The sequence below is a fragment of the Apis cerana genome, linkage group LG16 (genome assembly GCF_029169275.1).
Source record: "Apis cerana isolate GH-2021 linkage group LG16, AcerK_1.0, whole genome shotgun sequence".
Classification (NCBI taxonomy): domain Eukaryota; kingdom Metazoa; phylum Arthropoda; class Insecta; order Hymenoptera; family Apidae; genus Apis; species Apis cerana.
In genome coordinates this window covers 2,221,335-2,241,245 of record NC_083867.1, presented here as the reverse complement: position 1 = coordinate 2,241,245, position 19,911 = coordinate 2,221,335, and the positions used below count along the sequence as shown (strand labels likewise).

General features: G+C 28.9%; 1 protein-coding gene and 1 long non-coding RNA gene across 2 annotated transcripts in view; one reads left to right on the top strand and one right to left on the bottom strand.

Moving 5' to 3' along the window:
- Positions 1-19,911, bottom strand: part of LOC108000440 (uncharacterized) — a 50,511-nt gene that overhangs the window by 21,386 nt on the left and 9,214 nt on the right. The window lies entirely within an intron of this gene.
- On the top strand, positions 16,349-19,388 carry LOC133667468 (uncharacterized). Its single transcript, XR_009833018.1, has 2 exons — positions 16,349-16,916; positions 18,933-19,388. It is a non-coding gene; the product is annotated as an uncharacterized LOC133667468 (long non-coding RNA).

Sequence of the window (19,911 nt, the reverse complement as noted above, 5' to 3'; positions counted from 1 at the left end):
CATCGACCACAACTTAAACCCATTACTTATCGTCTTCTTCGAACTGCAATTTTTTTCCTGAACAGATAACAATTTGTCAAGTTTCACGATTGGCGTGCACGATGAATGAAATCACAGACGGTCGAGTTGCAGACAGAGGGGGAGAGAGACCTCGACATAATTAAAATCCACGCACTAATTAAAACGGGCGAGAGTCGAGAGGGATTCGTGGAAAGTTCAAAGATTATTCAGCGACGCGTGATACGAAGTTTTTCTCGGCAAAAGTCAACTGCAACTTACGTTTAACATGAGGTTAACGGGGAAGTTTAACCGCGCCTCGACTATTTCTGTATCTTATTTTTTATTTTTATACGAGCTACATTTTCGATTATTGTTTCTAAAAACTCTTTGTAACACTTTTTTCTAATACGTAATTTTGCTGATTGCGTAGTTGATGGAAAAATAAATTATTTAAAATTTTTTTCTATTAAAATTAATGTTACAATAATGTATTTAACAGAAATTCTGTCAGTTTGCCTTATTGTATCTTTTTTTGGATTTTAGATTTTTCAAAAAATATAATTGTATAATAAAAATGTATGTTTTATTTGTTATTAAATCATGAAATTAATTATTATTGAAATGATATATTTAAAAAAATTTCTAAAATTTGTTTATTTTTCTATCTTTTTAAAATTCAAACGAGTGAAAAACTTACAAATTTAAGTAATTGCTTTTTTTATTCTTGAATCTTCTTCTAATTCTATTATTAATTTAAAATTATATATATATATATATATATTAATACATAATTATACTTTCTTACTCAATTGAATAAATTTTTTTATGAAACAATTCTCAACTTAATAAATCTTCCATAACCACAAATAAAAAAATATCTCCTAATAATAATAATTTCTTAAATAACTTATTAATTTTTTTTTGATTTGTTTAAAAAAAAATATAAATAAATACTCGCGTGTCTTTCAAACATCCACTTAAAATTACAATATTTTTCCTTCCATATCGTACAAGTTTTTTTTTTTCACGAAATGAATAATTTATTCGATGCTCTCATTTACAAGATATATATTTTCTCAATACGTATTACACGAAACATGTTGGCGATTCCAAACTTTTGATAAGTGTAATGTAACGCAGCTGACGCGAATAGAGGCGATGAATGAATACGTTATGCGCCACGATGAAAGATATTTTTTTTTTTAAAGTGTTTAAGCGTTTCTTTAACGTTTCTAGGATGATAGGATCGCTCGAAATGGTGGCGATCCTAATTATTTTGCGCGGTGTGATTCACACGGATGCGTGCGAAAATGGAAACGTTATGAATACAAAGAGAAATTAAAAAAAAAAAAAAAGAAAGAAAGAAAGAAAGAAAGAAAGAAAAAACAATTCAGAAAGTTCGAACTGTACGTACACTTTCTTTGTTTAATTTATGAACGAATTTATAACAGTGGACCTAAATTGATTCTCTCGAGATTAGGATAATGGAATTGTTATTTACAATTTTGCTGACTATTAGAGAGATTTTTGGGAATCTTTAGAAATTAAAAACACGTGTCATTATTTCATTAAGGACATAATTTTAAAGAAAAAATAATATCTATGTATAGAGGATATTGATTCTGTAAACATCTTTTTTTTTTATTGGAAAAGAATTCTTTTGGTTTTAATATTAATTTATTAAGTAAAAAATAGTAAGATAAGTGACATATAATAATTGATAAAATTTGCAAATAAATTTAAAATATTAAAAATAGTATAAAGTATATTATATCTCGATATAATCGACGAGATATTATCACCACTTTTTATTCGAAATCTATAGAATGAAATATCACTTCTTGCGTATAAAAAAAAGATAAAAGAAATCAAATATAATTCCACATTCATCCCCGTAAAAAGAAAGATTCAGATCTGGAAAAGGTTAGAAATGGACTCGTTTCGAAGAATGAAGAAAATGATCGAGGCGAATGATTTGAAATCGTTTCGTGGAAATCCAGCGATTCTATTAAAAGCGATTTGCCAATTAAGAGCGAAGGCCGTGCCTTGAAAGGCTTTACAAGTTCACACTTTTTTTCCCTCACGTGCGAAAGTTTCGAAGAAAAATCGTCGACTGAATCGTTCGTGCGAAGATGGCGGCCGCGCGGCGACTTATCGAAAAGTCGATCGATCGACCCATCGATTCGCCGGCTAACGTCGCGTATATGGCGGTCTCGAGATGCATCGAGAAGGATTTCTCTGACGATCGATCGCGGGACACAGCGATAAATTTCTTTCTCGTCTCGCGCTACGCACTTTCTCTGACAGAGAGTTTCTATATTAATATTTTTTCGATCACTTTTTAACAAAAAGTTTCTCTTTGAGTGAACGTCGATCGGCTTTCCCCGCGGGAGCTTAATCTCTTTTTATGCTTTTAGCCGGACAATAAATTGCCCGGTAATTTGGTACCATTTGCAATCGTCGATTCGCTCTCGATGAAATATCGAGAGATTCTGTGCTCTGATAATTATGTTAACTGCAATTTTATAATTGTGATTAAAATGACGTTATTAGGTATTAATTTTGATATTTTGTTTCGACAAGGTATCGAGAGATTGTATGATAATTTCGTGCTATTTTTCTGTAACTTACGATTGTGAATAAAATTGTTTGATGAAATATTTAGAAATTTTGTGCTTTGGTCTTCTCTGATAATTATTTTGGATAATTCAGGATTGAAAATAAAATAAAATAATATTGTAAATATTAAATTTATTACAATATATTTTTGTATTTTATTTATTTTACGTTGTTGAAATTTGCATATTTTATTTTATTTAACGGTTAAGAAAATGAAAAAATTTAATTTTTATTTATAAGATTTATCTTATCTTATCGATCGATGCATACGACATATAGTTTAAGTAATATTTATTATATTTATAAATAATATTAGGAAATTAATTATATTTAAAAGATTAATGTTATAAATATTCTTAAACATTTTTAATGAAATTTTTAATCCTTTAGTTGTGTCATATAAATATGCCACGAAAAATAAGTTAGTTAATTAATAATAATTATTAAGACAAAATTATAAAAATTTTTATGTATCACTTCATTCAATTTACATACAAAGAAAAAAATGTAACGAATAAATTTACTATTCTTTTTAATATGCATAATCATCTTTGTTTAAATTTTAAAAATTAATAATCAATGAAATGTTAACGAATATAATAATAATAATAATAACGTGACACAATAATAACGAAAAAAAATTCGTCCACTGTGGAATGCATTTTTAATAACATTCAAAATATTAAAATATTTTTCTTTCCTTTTAAAACAAAAAGTATTTTTAAATCAAATTTTTTTATCCCAATGATTATAACATCTCGTTAATTTAAGAAAATTGGAAAACACTGGAATCTTTCCAAGCTAAGGGATAATTAACAAACTGCATCTCACCTTTTTTCCCCCCTCAAAGACACAACAACTTGCCTGTCGAAACAAAAACGAAGAATAGAGAAGTGGATCCGTATAATTACTCGGCAATTAGCGCCACTAATTGCCACGCGAGGAAAGTTCGACTCAAAATCAACATCGTTAAAGGAACCTCTGAATCCGACAATTGGAGTCTGGCGAATTTCGATCAATCGAAATGTGTTTAATCAACTGTTAAATTGTAAAAGCTGTTCAATATCTCCTTTCAATTTCACGAATCAATTATACGTACTTATCATGAATTAAAGTTAAGATGAAAACGTGTAATTTGATTTAGATATTTTATATACTTTTACCACATTGCATTCTGTAGATTTTTAAATTTACGAATATTTAAATTTTTTATAAATATATTATCATCTATCAAGATTATTGAAATACATATATTCGTTAAATATGATAAATAATTTTATCGAATAATAAAATTTATTAATAATATGATTCAAATTATTTTTATTAATTTAAATGTATGAAGAAAATAGAAATTATTCTGCAGTTGAAGTTATTCTTCCTAATATGATACCTGATTTGATATGATATAATTATAATTATATTTCTTTTCGTCAATGAATAGAAGCTCATTCAAAATTACCGCCATCGATCGATCGTGTGATTCTAATAAACGTCCACTTCTTACCAGTCGCGCGACACTTTCCTCGATCAACCGGATTAAATCGAGAATCACGAAACATTTCGGTTTTGAAACGACATTTCGCTTTCCATCCAATTGGAAACAAGCTTATCTCGTTTTCGAACGAATAAATTTTAACAGGTTAAATATCCAGGCCAGATTGGGATTTTTTTCTACCGACCGAATTCCGGTCTCGCTTTTACACTCGCGAGTAAAAGTCAACCCGGATGAAATATTAAAGACACCATCAATTGGGTGAAACTCGAAATTTTGTTCGATTACTCAGAACTGGAGAAAATTTGAAATGAGTGAAAATAAATATACGAGAAAATTGAAATATCTCCATAAGTAAATAATATTTAAAGATACGATTTCATTTGATGTGTAAACGAGTTTATTATTTACACTGGTTTTGATATGTATATTTTTATTTTTATAATAAATATTAAATAATATAATAATTTTCTTTTGTTTAATTGAAATGTAATATGTATTGAAAATGATTACATTCTAGTTCTTAGATATTTGAATGTTATAAATATTATAATGTTATTATTTTAGAGAGAAAAGAGATTGAAAATGAAAATATTCTTTCGTGATTACTTGGTAACGGAATGCAGTTTGGAGACGAAAGTTGTACATAACTCATAGAGAATCGAAGATATTCTAAGATGTAAGGCTTATCGAAGATTTCACTAAAGAAACGATTGATTTCTCAACTTTCTTAGTCTCCTCGATTGAAAAATTATAATATAATTACGCACGAGTTTGTGATAGTTGTTAACATTTTTGTATAAAAATCGTATTCGTTTTTACAGGTATAACGAGTTCTCGTTACATTTGGTTTCGTATCATTAACGACGAAATAATGATTTAATAACGAACTAGTTACGAAACCATTGAATAATCCTCGCTTCATAAGTGAATTCTTTATTACCGACCGTATTTTCTATTATCCCAGTGCAAAATTAAATTGTTCGTAATGTATTAAAATAAATTATAACCTATATGTTCGAAGATCTATTCTATTACATTTGAACATATATAAATTTAACACAAGTCAAAACGAACACCGTTATTCAATCGACCATTTCCCAAAATTATTTTTAAAAAAAATTTTTATTTTTATCTCTATTTTATTTTTATACCTTAAAAAGTGCCATTGTGTCAAATTCTTAAGAATAAATAAATACAAACATCATTCTTATTGATATCAACTGTTATAATTATTATAACCTCAAAAATAATAACCTCAATTTTCGCCTTCACTTTCTCAAAATCAATCCTTCGAGAATTCACACGTTCAACAACTCTTTCGAGAATAACTCTTCGATTCTTCCTTACAAGCTCACATATTCGCTAATATCGAGAGGATATGGCGAGAAACTTCATCACTTTCGAAATACCAGGCTCACAATTAATCCAACCGCGGCGGCGTGAACTTCCGCGGAAAGAGAGAGGGATTCCTGATCGCGGATCGGGAATGAGCGAACCGCGGAACGAGGTGGCTGGCCTCGCTCCTCGGCTAATGAATCGGTCGTAGAACGAAAATGACCAAGGAACGAGAGCCCGTAACAGTGGCTCATTAGAGAGTGTACGTACTCCATGGCCAACGCGGCGTGACCGGCTTTCTCGTCTGTGCCGAGCATTCTTATTTCAACGTAAGAAGGAAATGCTCGGGCTTCTTCGCTCGCAGGCAAGGTCGGTCGTTTCTATCTGCGCACGCAGCCGTGTTGAAAAGAGAGAGAGGGTTATTGTACTTCCGACAGTGAAGTTAGCTGCGGCCTTACGAAGGTCTTTCGAGAAGAGGCGACACCTTCGACCTCTCGAACGCTTTCGAACGATAGAACTCGTTCTTTCGATCTTTTCTATTACGTATCTACCGATTAGAAAATTTAATATTATCTTTTTTCTTTTTTATATTGAATATTTCTTTTTAATTTTGATAATAATTTGAAATTATCTTACAATTATTAATTACAGTTTCATTTACAAAGAATATTCTCCAAATCTTTAATAAATTGTTTTTTGCTATCTATATTTACTCTGAAGAATTAAAAATTAATAATTTAAAATAAATAATTTCTAATTTCTAAATTATTTTTGAATTTTATTTTTTTTAACCATAAATTATAATTAAATTATCAAATTGTTTAAGCAATTAAAAAATGTTTTAAACAAAAAGCGATATTTCTTTCAAAATTTATCCTTTTTATGTGAAATTATAATAATTATTTCCCATTTGCTTTAACACGCTCGTTGTGTTGACATAATTTTAATTTTTCTAAATCCGTTTTATTTTCACATCTATTTATTATGTAAGATAATTTTTTAATATAATAGCTAGTAATGTTATGAATTTTTTCACTAATAATATTAGTCTACAATTATGCAAGAGAGCTTTGAGTACTTTTAAAGTTAGAATACTTAGTTTAGAGTCATAAGACTGTTACATAAAAGTATTAAAAAGAAAAAAATCTGAAATTATATATAGTTGATTAGAGAAGAAAAAATTGACGTATTTTAGGGAAAGAGAAAAGCTGTTAAAATGGTTCATTGGACCGGGATTCGAAAGCCGGATCTTTCGTTTACCGGACCACTGCTTTAACCAATTAAGCTATCCAGGTCGTGGACAAATTCTCTCCCTTTTAATATTTAAAATTGCTGCTTGTATAACTCTGCAGAATATGCACATACAAAGTGATAATATTTATATTAGCTTTTATTTTCAAATGGATATTTTAAAATTATAAAAATGATATACATATATTATTATATTGAAATTATTTATTGTTTTAAAATATGATATTTAAATGCAATATTGTCAATTAAATTAAATAACTTTTAATTAATCAAATAAATTTTAAATTGATATATTCGAATCGTTCATAATTACTTAATTTAAATTAAATTTCGATCAAAATTTAAATACTAAAATTAAGCAAAACTTATAAATTATCTAATATAAATTCAACAATATATAAATAAAATTGTCAAATTATTAATTTCAATATAATATATAATATTTCGAAATCGTATTTGAATTTGAAAAAAAAACTATTTATATTCAATATTTTTACATAAGAATAATCCATTTTTTGTTATGCAATAATTAAATTAAAATTAAACACCAATATCACATTTGGATCTAAACGATTAATCTTATCAAAATCGAAATGCGATATAATCTTTTCTAACCTAATCTTTTAAAGAAAAATATATAAAAGAAAATTCCATTGAAAAAAATTTCATTATTATTGAATAAAAAATCTGTTACATTCAAAAAAAAATTAATCTTCGAAATAATTATACCCATTGTATAACTTATCCATTAATATAAACTATATCTATTTTAGACGAGACAAGAAGAAATTAAAAGTCAGTTTTGATAAGAAGATAAGAAAATAAAAATTGAATTCCAATATTGCACACATCCAATTTAAAAAAAAAAAAATCAATATTCGAAGCAATTATTACGGTAAAGCAACATTGGAACTGAAACGCTTAAGGGAAGACACACAGTTTCCAAAGACCGAGGAACAACGGTTGCACGTGATCCCGTTGTCACATTGCGCTTACGGTATTTCTGCAACATTTCCACAGTTCTCTTTGATCTTAACCATCGAATATTTTGAACGCAATTACATACGTACAAAGCTGAAGTTTACTTAATCGGTGCACGAGTTATACGGCAATTATATCACGAAGCATATTAATACCGCGTCATTAAAGATCGATCAACATAGCATCGCATGGGTTGTTAATTACGATGCAAACCGCGTTTTAAGTTGCAAATGTGTACAATAGATCGTAAAATGTTTATTAATTATAATGTTTATTTATTTATTGTACAGTGAAATTCATCTACTGAATGTAATTTTAACGAAAATTTATATAAATACAGAATATACAGAACGTAATAGGTTAGTTTTTAGGTTAGATTTTTATGCAGGATAAAATATTTAAATAGAAACATAAATATCTGTTATTTTTGGATCGAAAAAATTTTATATAATATAAAGTTTAGTATAAAGAGAATTATAATATAGCATTAAAATATATATAATCGAATCCAGAATTCATTCATTCTTTGTAAAAGATGTAATTTAAAAAATTGTATGTACATAGAGCACGATGTATATAATATAGATATACAGATATATACAGAATATTTAAATGAAAAGCATCTAAATATTTTTGATTTTTAAAAAATTGAACGAAGAAATTTTATTAATATTAGTTGTATATATTAGATATAGAAAAAGCTATAATATGACATTAGGATAATATATCATTTATAGTTTTATATTTTATATAAAGTGTTTCAAAAATGTGGAAATAGTGGCTAACTGAAGATTTCTAAACTAATTTTAAACAATTTTGCTTTGTAAAAATTTTCATTTCAGTTTTGTTAATGTGTTATTAACAAAAAATATTATGGTCAATTACTCAATACATAGATTTGTATTTTATATTGATTTGAGTTTTTATATATATATAAAATTGTCCAATAAAACCAGTATTTATCTCCATTATTTTTGGAGATATAAAAAAAACTTTATAAACAAAAGTTGTTTATTATAGACAGAAATAACTCTTTTGGAGGTAAAAAAATTATGGATATTTCAAAATTTATTAAAAAAAAAAAAAAAACAGGAAAATATTATTTCTTGTATTTTACACATAAATTTTTTTATTTTATAATTTAACATTTTCCTATTCATTATCATCATGAAATTATATTTAAAAAAAGAAAAAAAACGAAAACAATATTGAAATTGAGAATTAATTTCGCTCTTTCCGAATGATTTTTCATTAATAAAAAAAATAACTAATCGATGCCCAGAATGTTTCGTTACAAAACATAATTATCATTGATTTTGATAAATTGACTCATCATTAGATACTTTCGTGATCATACGTACACTTCACAAGATTGTTTCACGTACAAGTTGCCTTGAATTAATTTCACGTGTTCGTTCTACGTTCTCGTTTTTCTCTTTCATTCTAATCGAGCTATCGAAATTGTTTCAATGTTACCAGAGTTGATTAATGGCCAACCGCGATAAGAATTATGGAACGAGATTGATTGGATACACACGTATCCATACTTATAAATTGATTACATACTTTACCGACTGAGTAACGTTGTTTTTGACCTAATATTACGTTAGGTCATCCCGGTAAGTAATTTCGTTTTGAAAGTATAATTTATGTGGAAAAACAACTTACTTATACATACACACGTACACCTGGATCTCTTTATACGCGATACTTTTTTGCATGATTCATAGTTCACGTTTCGTTCACAGTTACATTTTTCAATACCGAAATTACCAAACAGGTTGGATCGAATGGTTACAAATTTTTTTTTTTTAAATTAAACGTGTAGCAAAATTAACAACGATTTTTATTTAAATAGGAACATAATTATAGATACAGAATATATTATTTTTATTTATCTACTACGTTAATTTTATACCTGCATTAGATATATGTTATATAATGATGATTTTAATATGAATACGTTTTTTTTTTTATTTTTCTCAACTGACTCTTCCTTTATATTTTTATTAAATAAAATATTCGTATCGTTTCTATGTTTCAATTTGCTTTACATCGACACGAATTTTAAAATATTAAAATATTAATAATCAATATCAATATAAAATTGCTATGTAAAAAAAAAAAAAAAACAAAGGCAAAAGATTTCTAAGCGTGAAATTTTTCGAGATATGCATCTTATATTTTGTAATTTTTAAACAACGTTAAATGAAATACGAAAATATTTATCTCACGTTTAAAAATAGGACGAGTAACGAATACAAATCAGTAATTGTGCAAAGAATTTTATATTCAACAACTCATTAATGAAAAAAAAATTGTTGCTTCGAATAAGGCAGAATTATTTGCAAATCATCGCTCGACAAACATGCGCGCAAACTGTACACGAACTTTCTCTAAAGCATCGACAAATACTCGCATTTCACATTTATTCGCATAAATTTTAGATAAATTGCGCCATTTTCTCGTAATTCGATGCAATAGTTGATTAAAAATTCAATCTTTCAATCTTTTCACCGAAGATTTCATCGAAATATAATATTTTTCGCGCGAATTGAATATACAGGGTGGCTCAAAATAAAAAATAAGAAAATTTTTCAAATAGCGCATGAACGAGTCGCTGTACAATAGAATATTACATGGAAGACACAGTTTTTACATTTAAAAATTAATATCTCGCTATTTTTTCAAAAATGAAGATTTTTTTCAAAAAAATTATTATCCAAGCAAAAAAATTAATTTCAAACTCGATTTACTTGAAAATTGTATTCCATATTGTACAATTATAAAATTTTCACGATCTCATTCGTACCATTTATGAATCATTCTGTATTTAATTATCTCCGGATGATTAACTTTCGATTAAGCGCAAGTGATTTTCCCCCTCCCCGAGAATGAAATTTCTATTTCCAGTGCAAACGAAACGTTTAAACGATAAAAAAAAAAAAAAAAAGAACGAATTCACGAAAAAAAAAAGACTGAAAAAATGAAATAAAAACGGCCAGAGAAATCGAGTGAACGATAATATCACGGCCTGTCATCACGCGTGTCATTACATGATAATTTACTGCATTTTCACCGCTTATAGTGGAACGGTATCCTCGAGCATAAAATGTAGAAATTACAATGATAATTATTATACGTTTCATTGGAATCAGTGATGCGATTCTTGAGGACGTGGTGATTTTTATACGGATAATGAGAAGGGAGGAGGGGGAAAGGGGGAAAGGGAGGAAGGAAGGAAGGAAGAAGGAGGAAGGAAGAAATATATATACGTATACACGTGCTTATAGCCAAGTGTTTGGAATCTAGTGTCCCAGTTTTCCTTTCGCTTATCAAAGGCCACTCGTCCATGGCAAAGTTTCACATCGTAACGCGTCCACGGTTTTTTCACGGTCCTCGCATATTTTCCGTTCTTGATTTCGATCGAAGAAAGAATAAATATAATTTTTGTATTTTTACTTTTTTGTAATTGTATTTTCTACAAAAAAAAAAAATTAAAATAGAATACGCGTTATCACCAACGTGATAAGTTTAAAAATTTTTCATTTTAATTATATGATAATTATAGGTTGCACTCATATAGATATTAATTATAATAAATATAATAAAAATTGCGAACGCTTGTGAATAGCAGACGATATTTATTTTTTGTAAAAAAAATTAAAATATATTTTATTAATATAGTAAAGAATTTTTGTTATAATTAAATGATGATCATAACTTGTATAATTAAAATGAAAATAATGAAAATATGCTTGTATAATAAAAAAATGTTGACAAATTGAATCTCATTCGTTTTTGCAAAATTGGCAACAATTATCTTAATTCGAAACATGGCCTATATATATACAAAATTAATATTTATGAAAAATTTATTGGAATGATTTTATTAAAAGCAAAATAAAATTCTTCTCGATCTATTCCTTCGCTAACCTAACCTAACCTAATCCAGTTGAATTATGTACGTAACCGTTCGTATGATATAATTTATCATTTATTTTTGCAAAAACTACGAAACCAAGTCAATTAATTGACCTAATTTAATCTTACTTATGTAATACAACCTGTTTTACTACTCGAGCATCGTATAATTTATATATAAATCTTTTTACAATTAGAATTACCAAACCAAGTCGGATCGATCTAACCTAACTCAATTTACGCGTTTAACCACTCTTCCACTCGTGCAATTACGATGCAATTAATTTAATACGTTATAACTTTTTTAATATATAATATATAAATATATAAATAATATAAATGTCGAACCAGGTGAAATTGATCAATCTCAGATTTTTCCAACTATTTCCAAAATTTTTATTCGTACATAAAAATTGTAAAACTCGAATAATTAACGAGGCATTTTTAACTCACTTTCACGCGGATTGTAAAAAAAAAACCTTTCAAACGATTGATACGTTTGAAAAATAATAATAAATGGATAAAGCGAGCGCAACAACCTGTGTGCGTACGCAACGTATTTCTCAAATTAATCGAAAAGCGAGATAACGTTCGATAACGTTCGAAAATAAGGAAGAAGATTTTAGCACTCTTCCAAGAAAATTCCAGCCGTATAATTAGCGAGTTACGTAAAATTCAAATAGGTTTTGCAAGGAGAGCGAATGGCGAGCGCGTCTCGGCCAATTTCATTTTATTCACGTCGACGGAATTAGAAATAAGGAAAGTGTCGAGGTTAGACGAGAAAACCGCGGTGTTTGCCTAGAATACGGCGAGAAAATTTTCATAATGTAGCACGCGAGTTACGAAAACGCGCGAGGCGTTCGTCTAATCCGAGGAGTTTGGATGGGGAAAAGTTTCTCTGCTGCGGCAATTTTAATATCTTTTTTCAATTTTCCAGTTTTTTTTTTCATCCTCGACATATATATATATATTTAAATAGAAATTTAATTTAATTTCAATTTCATATACGTGTTATATTAATAATAAATAAATTTGATATAAATATTTATAAATGTACAAGAAAAAAAACATTTGAATATTGTTTCATCTGGAAATATTATTCCTTCTCCTCTTTTCGTTCTCAAATGGGAACGTGACATTCACGTGGCCTTGAATGCAAAACAAAGGAAAAGAAAAAAAGTTCATAAAAATTAGGCAAATAAAATGAAACATCGAAGGAAAATTTATTTTAACATTAACATTATTGTGCAACAAATGGCGACGTGCTGGCAACAGAAACAGGAAGAAACGCGAAAGAACGATTCTAAATGGTTAGTTTTTCGAGAAAAACGATGAAAGTGCTCCTCGTTGTCGAATAGAGGAGCAGCAGCGTTGTACGCGACACGGAATTTTCTACAAGGACGATGCGCGGTCGAGGATCGCACACGACACGCAACTACGTTTCTTGCGCTCGAGTTGATAAAAAAAAACGACACAATGAAATACGCTTTATGAAGCATTTATAAAGTCATCGAGATAATGTAAGTTGATAAAGACGATAATTTCGTTTCAAGGTTTTCGTGGAGGAGTTGCACAACTGAACAACTAAAAATGACACATTGTATATTTTAAGAAAATAAATGGATATTAATGGATATTCTCCTTAAAGTATTAATTAATTCTTTTCGTTCGAAAAAATAATATTGTACAATAAATAAAGAGAGTATAGTTTTAGAAAGTGGAGAACAAGATCGACGCCACTTAAAAAAAAAAAAAAAAAAAAGAATTATTTAGAAAGAAATCATTCGTGATTATCGATTAAAGATTACTTTCAAAGAATCTTTGTTTAACTACTTGGCATCGTTTTTATATCTCTTTATATCTATTAGATTATGGGAACAAGAGGATTCCTGAGAATTTTTTAAATATAGTTCTGATTTCACGCGTTGAATTATAACTTCGTTTTTTTCCCTCTTTATTATCTTGTCGATCGTGAATACGATAAAATTATACGTTGGAACAGAATTGGAATTGGATTTTTGAAGAGAAAGACTAGCTATTTTCGAGGATTTCAAATTTTTATTCGTTCATTTAAAATCAATTTTTTTCCATCTTCATCTAATTATACCATAGAATCTATATAATTATTCGTCTTATAAAACAATATTTTTTTTTCTTTGGTATTTATTGCGTATTTTTACACGTTTTCAAATTCGAATTAAGTAATAAATATCGTATCAAATATTATTTTTTGAAGAAAATTAAAATAAAATTATAAAGATTCTGACCACCGCCTATAATTAAGTAAATCAAAATAATCATGATTTCTGTTTATATTCATTCTAATGCACTCGGATATATCACGTATGTTGAACTCTAGCTCCATCGCTGGACAAGATGGTGAACGATTTGAACGAGGTGAGTGAAAAATTTCGGATTCGTCGAGGAGGAAGGGGAGAGAGAAGGAGAGATATCAGGCAAAAATAGATCTTTTCGTTCTCTCTCTCTCTCTCTCACTCACTCACCCCGTTAACTCCTCCACTTTCGCGGCTGTTTTCCTCTTTCCTCGGTAGGAGCCACGGTTTCGTTCAATTTCTGAGAGTCACCGTTGGATCACGATCGAGAAAGCCGAGAAAGAGAGAAATCTCCTCCGTCGATTAAACGCATTTGTCAGCTGGTGTGCTGTATTTTTTTTTTCTTTTTTTTTAATTACATTCTATTGACCTCCTCTCGAGGAAGAAGAAAGAGAAGGAGGAAAGGAACGTGAGAACTGTGCGTAAGTCGCTCGAAAATTTTCAATATCCGCTTGAGAAACTTTCATGAATTATCATATACGTAATTGGTAAGATTAATCCTTTTTTCGAAATCCTTTTTTTTAAGTTGAAAACTTTTTTATGATGCATCTGGATAAACAAACTCGAGTCAGAATAGACTTTTGTCCCGACTTGCGAAAGTTTGAATAGAAAATTGAATGAAATTATGATCTTGGGGAGTTTTCTTGGATCTGTAACATTATTACTTCCTGTATATGCAAAGTACGCGAATATATCAACAGATGTAAGAGATAAGGGGTTTATATACTTGATCGAATTACGCTCGTGAGGAGATAATTTCGAAAAGTATGTTTCGAAAGTATTGATCTCGGGGAGAAACTTGGAAATCCATTGGTTATCAGTCGTGGAACACGTTGTTATACATCGTTCGAAAACGGTCATGGACGGCTCGATTGTTCTAGACTCTTTTGCAATTGCGAAACAATCGTTTCACGTTTGACATTATTCCAAATATTATGATTTCGTAATCAAGCGAAGAGAAGGATTCGGCTGTGAAAGATACTTTTCTTCGGTATGCAAACGAAGAAAGTGACAATTTGTCTTTTTACAATGGATTTATTAATTATCACAACTTTTTCGTTTGCGATTACACGCATTTATCACCATCGAATCTTAGAACTGGAATTTCGTTATTTATTTTCCTTATGTAATAACTTCTTGACGATGATTATTATAGAAAGATTTGAATGAAATATTAAATATAAAATAAAAATTCTCGTTGCAAGTAATTGCATATGTAACGAAAGCCTCGATAAATAATCCAAAATTTTTCTATAACAATAAAAAAAAAATCAAAGACGAAGCGAATTCAAATTACCCGCCAAAAGCGCGACGATAAACATGAAATATATAAAAATCGAATTACTGTAACGGATGTTTGAAACTGACATTTCGAACAGCTGAAAGGATAACTTGGACAATGTATATAAATTACATACAAAATATTGGTGGTGTAACAAGATCCTTAATTAAATACGGAATATCGTAGCTAAAAGTTGGTTTTACGACCTTGCTGTAAACATTCAGGAAGATATAACGCAACACGTTTCTGTTGATTCAATGGAACGAGAACTGGTTGTCCAGATGTTGTAGAGAGCGTGCAACAATGATTGGTCGAATTGACACGGCCACGTCGAGAAACCAGTGTTGCTACGATTAAGGCGATAGATAAAATTCCTTGCTTCGAAATATAAATCGAGTTCCGTCACAGGAATGCAACATTGTACGCGAGGTACACTTCTCTCTAGCGATGCGTCGATAGAGAGAAAGAGAGAGAGAGATTGTATCAGTTCAGCGTTTCTCAACCTCTACTAAAAATCCCCTTTTTGTTCTTATAATTACATTTACATAAAACGTAATAATTACATTATAAAAGTGAATTTTTAATAAAATAAGTATGAAATTTTAAAAATTGAATATAAAATATTTAATACTTGTGTAAAATCGAATATTCTTTCTGTATTGTAATTAATATAATTTATTGTATAATATTCAAATAAATAGACGAAGAATTATTTTGCCAAACTTATATGTGCAAAATATATGTACTGTTATTGATTAAAATCAATTTCATTGAACTTTCTATAGAAACAATTACGAATAAAAATAATTATACCGATTCCCAGAGATTATTTTTCAACTTCCTTAAAGTTATTTCATAAATTGAGAAATTTTATTATATGTTTTTCATATACACAAATTTTAATTAAAATTAAAAATTTCAGGTTTAAATCAGATAATTAAATTTTCTTGTAATATATTTGATACGTAATTATAAAATTCTCTAATAATAATGAATAAATATATATATATATATACATATGAAATACGAATAAAAATAATCAACGATCCCTAAGAAGCCAATTTACGATTGTCTTAAGTCTGATTAATTAAAAAACACTATATACATTACATTCCTGTATATAAACAAACTTTCATTAAAATCATAAATTTCGAATTGGATAAATTTCCTTATTGCGTACTAACTAAATATTAAAAATTTTAATTTTAATTGTAGAAAATTTAATTCTAAAATTTCCTAATCCAACAAATACGCGAACGAAAACGGGTAAAGAATCTTCCGTGTGGTCTCACGGCTCACAAGTTGGGAATCCACGCAATAAATAAAGGCGAGCTAGTCGATGAAAATTCTTTGTAACAGAGTATCGTGGATCGAGCGAAGGAAGTCGTTTGCCAAAGTGCGAAGGGTTCCAGTCATGCGATACTAGATGTCGTTGCCAAGGAACTGACTCGTGACCTCCGAAACGCGTTCCACTCAATGTGAATCCTTCCCAATTTTTCTCAATTCCTTTGATCGACTTTCGTGACTTTCACCATGCTGGAACTTTCGCGCCAATTGACTCCGCATCGTATCTCGCGTAACGAAGATCCAAGGACACGACCTCGAGCGTCGAGCATCCATTCTCGAAGGAGAGGTATAATGACCTGGTAAAGTTTCGATGCCGTGCCGACACACATTCGAACGAAGAATAAAAAAGGTAAGGTATATACAGCATTTGAAGCAAATTTTTGTATATTTTCGTTACATTTTGATTTTTGCTAAAAAGGAAAATTATAATCATTTTCTACAAAAATGAATCTAACCTAATCTAATCTCGATATATAAATAATTTTAATTTGTATATTTTGCATGTTCCTAAAATATCACTTTTAGGATATCTTGATTCAAAGAAATATGCATTGAATAAGGAAATAATTGTAGATATAATTATTTGAATTTTGAATTAAATTCTGGATTATTCGTCTAGAAATTATAAAGGGCAATTCTTATATCTTTTCGTTATCAGACTATCTTTATTATCATTTAATCCAGTGATTGCAATATTGATAATATTATCACGATGATATAAAATGTATACACTTAGTGATAAAAGTGAAAATATAGATTAATATAGAATTTTTTTTTCATATTTTTTATTATATTCTTTTTATTTTTAGTTTTTACGTAACATTAAAAAAAAATTATTATCTCTTGTTGATTTATCTCTATTTATGTTATTTTTAATTCTAATCTATTCATCTCGGGGGATAAAATGCATAAATAAATGTAAAAACAAGTCAAATTGACTAGTTTTAAATTTTTGTGTTTGTTATTATTACAAAATTGGCAAGTGTTCCTGCCAAAATTAATATTAGTTTTTATTCATATATGTATAAGATACATATTACGTTTATATTAATAATTCTAGTATTAAAATTCATTTAAAATATTATCTTTCGTTTATTACGATTTAAACTAAAACTTAAAGCCACAAAAGAGGCATAATAATGGTTACAAATATCTCATTTGCATATATGACTATATAAACCCTATTTAAATACCAATAAAAAAAAAAAGAAACGCTTTTTACAACTTCGTTAATAGAAAGTGATGGACAACGTCGATAATGTGTACATTGTAACTCGACGCTCCGGGAGCCAGAGTTCAAAAGACTTTGACCTACGGTACAAATTGCAAGGACCCTCCAGAGGCGGTGGATTTATTTTTAAACGGAACGCTCGCAATACATCGACCGTAGGAATCGCCGTCGTCACTCTGCAGGCCGTACTCAATTTCCTGTTGACCTATTTATATCGTATCTAACCGGCGAGAAACGACGACTCTCAAGGTTCTCGAGTTCGATAGCTTCCGACGACACTAGAGGTGTGCGAGAATCCGAAAATCTCGGGTACCCGATACTCGGTTCGGTTCGGTTCGGGTCAGATCGGGTCGGCTCGGGTTCTCGAAAGTATCACGTGACACGTGAATATCAAGATTCTCGAGATCTCGAGAATTCGAATCGTGTTTCGAGACGATCTTTGTCGAACACTCACTCGGTTGTTTGTAAACACTTCCAATTCACGATTGTATTTAATAATACTGATCCCGAAATACGAACAAAATTAGTATTTCTTTTGAATAGACAAATCATAAGTATGTATTTTCATTTTTGATATTATGAAAAAATAAAATATCTTTATAAAAATGCAAATAAATATATCTATTGTGTAAAATTAAAATTGAATCATTGAATCGTGATGTAATAATATAGCTATTTTGGCGATTTACAATTTGAATAGTATAAAACACGATAAAATTAATAATTATAAAATTATTGATTTTTGCTTTGCTTTCAAAATAAAATTCCATCGTTAAAAAGTTAAACTTCTTCTATTGAACGATGCACTCGACGAATGTGTACCATGCAAATAATTTCACCCTTGTATTTCTTAATTCCAGTAATTATAAATTTCCTAGTAATATATTTTTTTGTCAACTCTACTCTCACCACTTTCTAATTTCTTAAGTATTTTCGATTTCATTTATAAACCGTATCCAATGTCAATTCCAAATTGCCGTGCCAAAGAAAACGTCTATATTGTTGCAAGTAGAAATATATGCAAATAAAGTTCGGATAATAGAATACGAATGATATTTTCGAATTCTCTCGATATATTTAAACGAGAAAGTGATCATCGACGAGCTGCCATTCACGAACTCTGGCAAATTGCAGGTTTTGTTACCCGCACCGGAAGTGGACCGACTTTTCATCGAGTGCTGCAGAATAGCAAGTATATACGGTCGAAAACGCTTGCAGGGTATTTCTTGATCACGTGGAAGAGAAAAGCGTGTGAGTATGTGTGCGAAAGAGAGAGAGAAACGACGGTGCTAGATGCACGGATAAGAAAAGCACCGGTTAATAGTGGTGGAAGATAGAGGCTGAAGAACGTGCAATAAAGGAAGTGGTTGCGGACGAAGAGGAAATTGTGACTTATAGCATCCTTCCTGAACAGTGGATCTAAGTACGTGCGAACTGAAACCTACTTCTTCCTTATCGCGTATATGTATATTAGTGTGAAACGAACAAATTGAAATTTTCTTCACAATGTAAAAGAAAAATTTATCTGATCTCCGCAATTTAGACGATATTTGGGAAATTAAAACAATTATAATTTTTTTGTTTTCTTTCAAGTACTCCTTCTAAACTTATTTTTTAATTTTTATTCGACATTATAAATTGATATGTTAAAAATTGTAAAATTGGGTGTTTATAATACAAATTTGTAAATTAAAAATTCTCGTAAAATGATAATATAAAATGTAAATATATTTATTTAGTGAAAATTGATTTTATAAATTTGACAATTTAGTAATTTTTTAACAAATAATGGTATTAAAAAATTTATTGATCAAATTCAGATTTTAATAGTTTTATATAAAATATTAATATGAAACGTAATTTTTATTTGCTTTTTCATGCTTTGTCAACTTGTACCATCTGTATTAAAGCATATTTATCGATATATATCTATTTTTATCTCTTTTAAATCAAAAAAGAAATTTAAAAAAATTTTTACACACTAATTATTTAGATCAAATTACATTTCGTGTTATTTAATAATATTATTCGTATGATCGTAAGAATTTCATAGCATGAAAATGTTCATTAAAAATAATGTAAGAAAATATATTCCGTAATTATATTTTTGAAT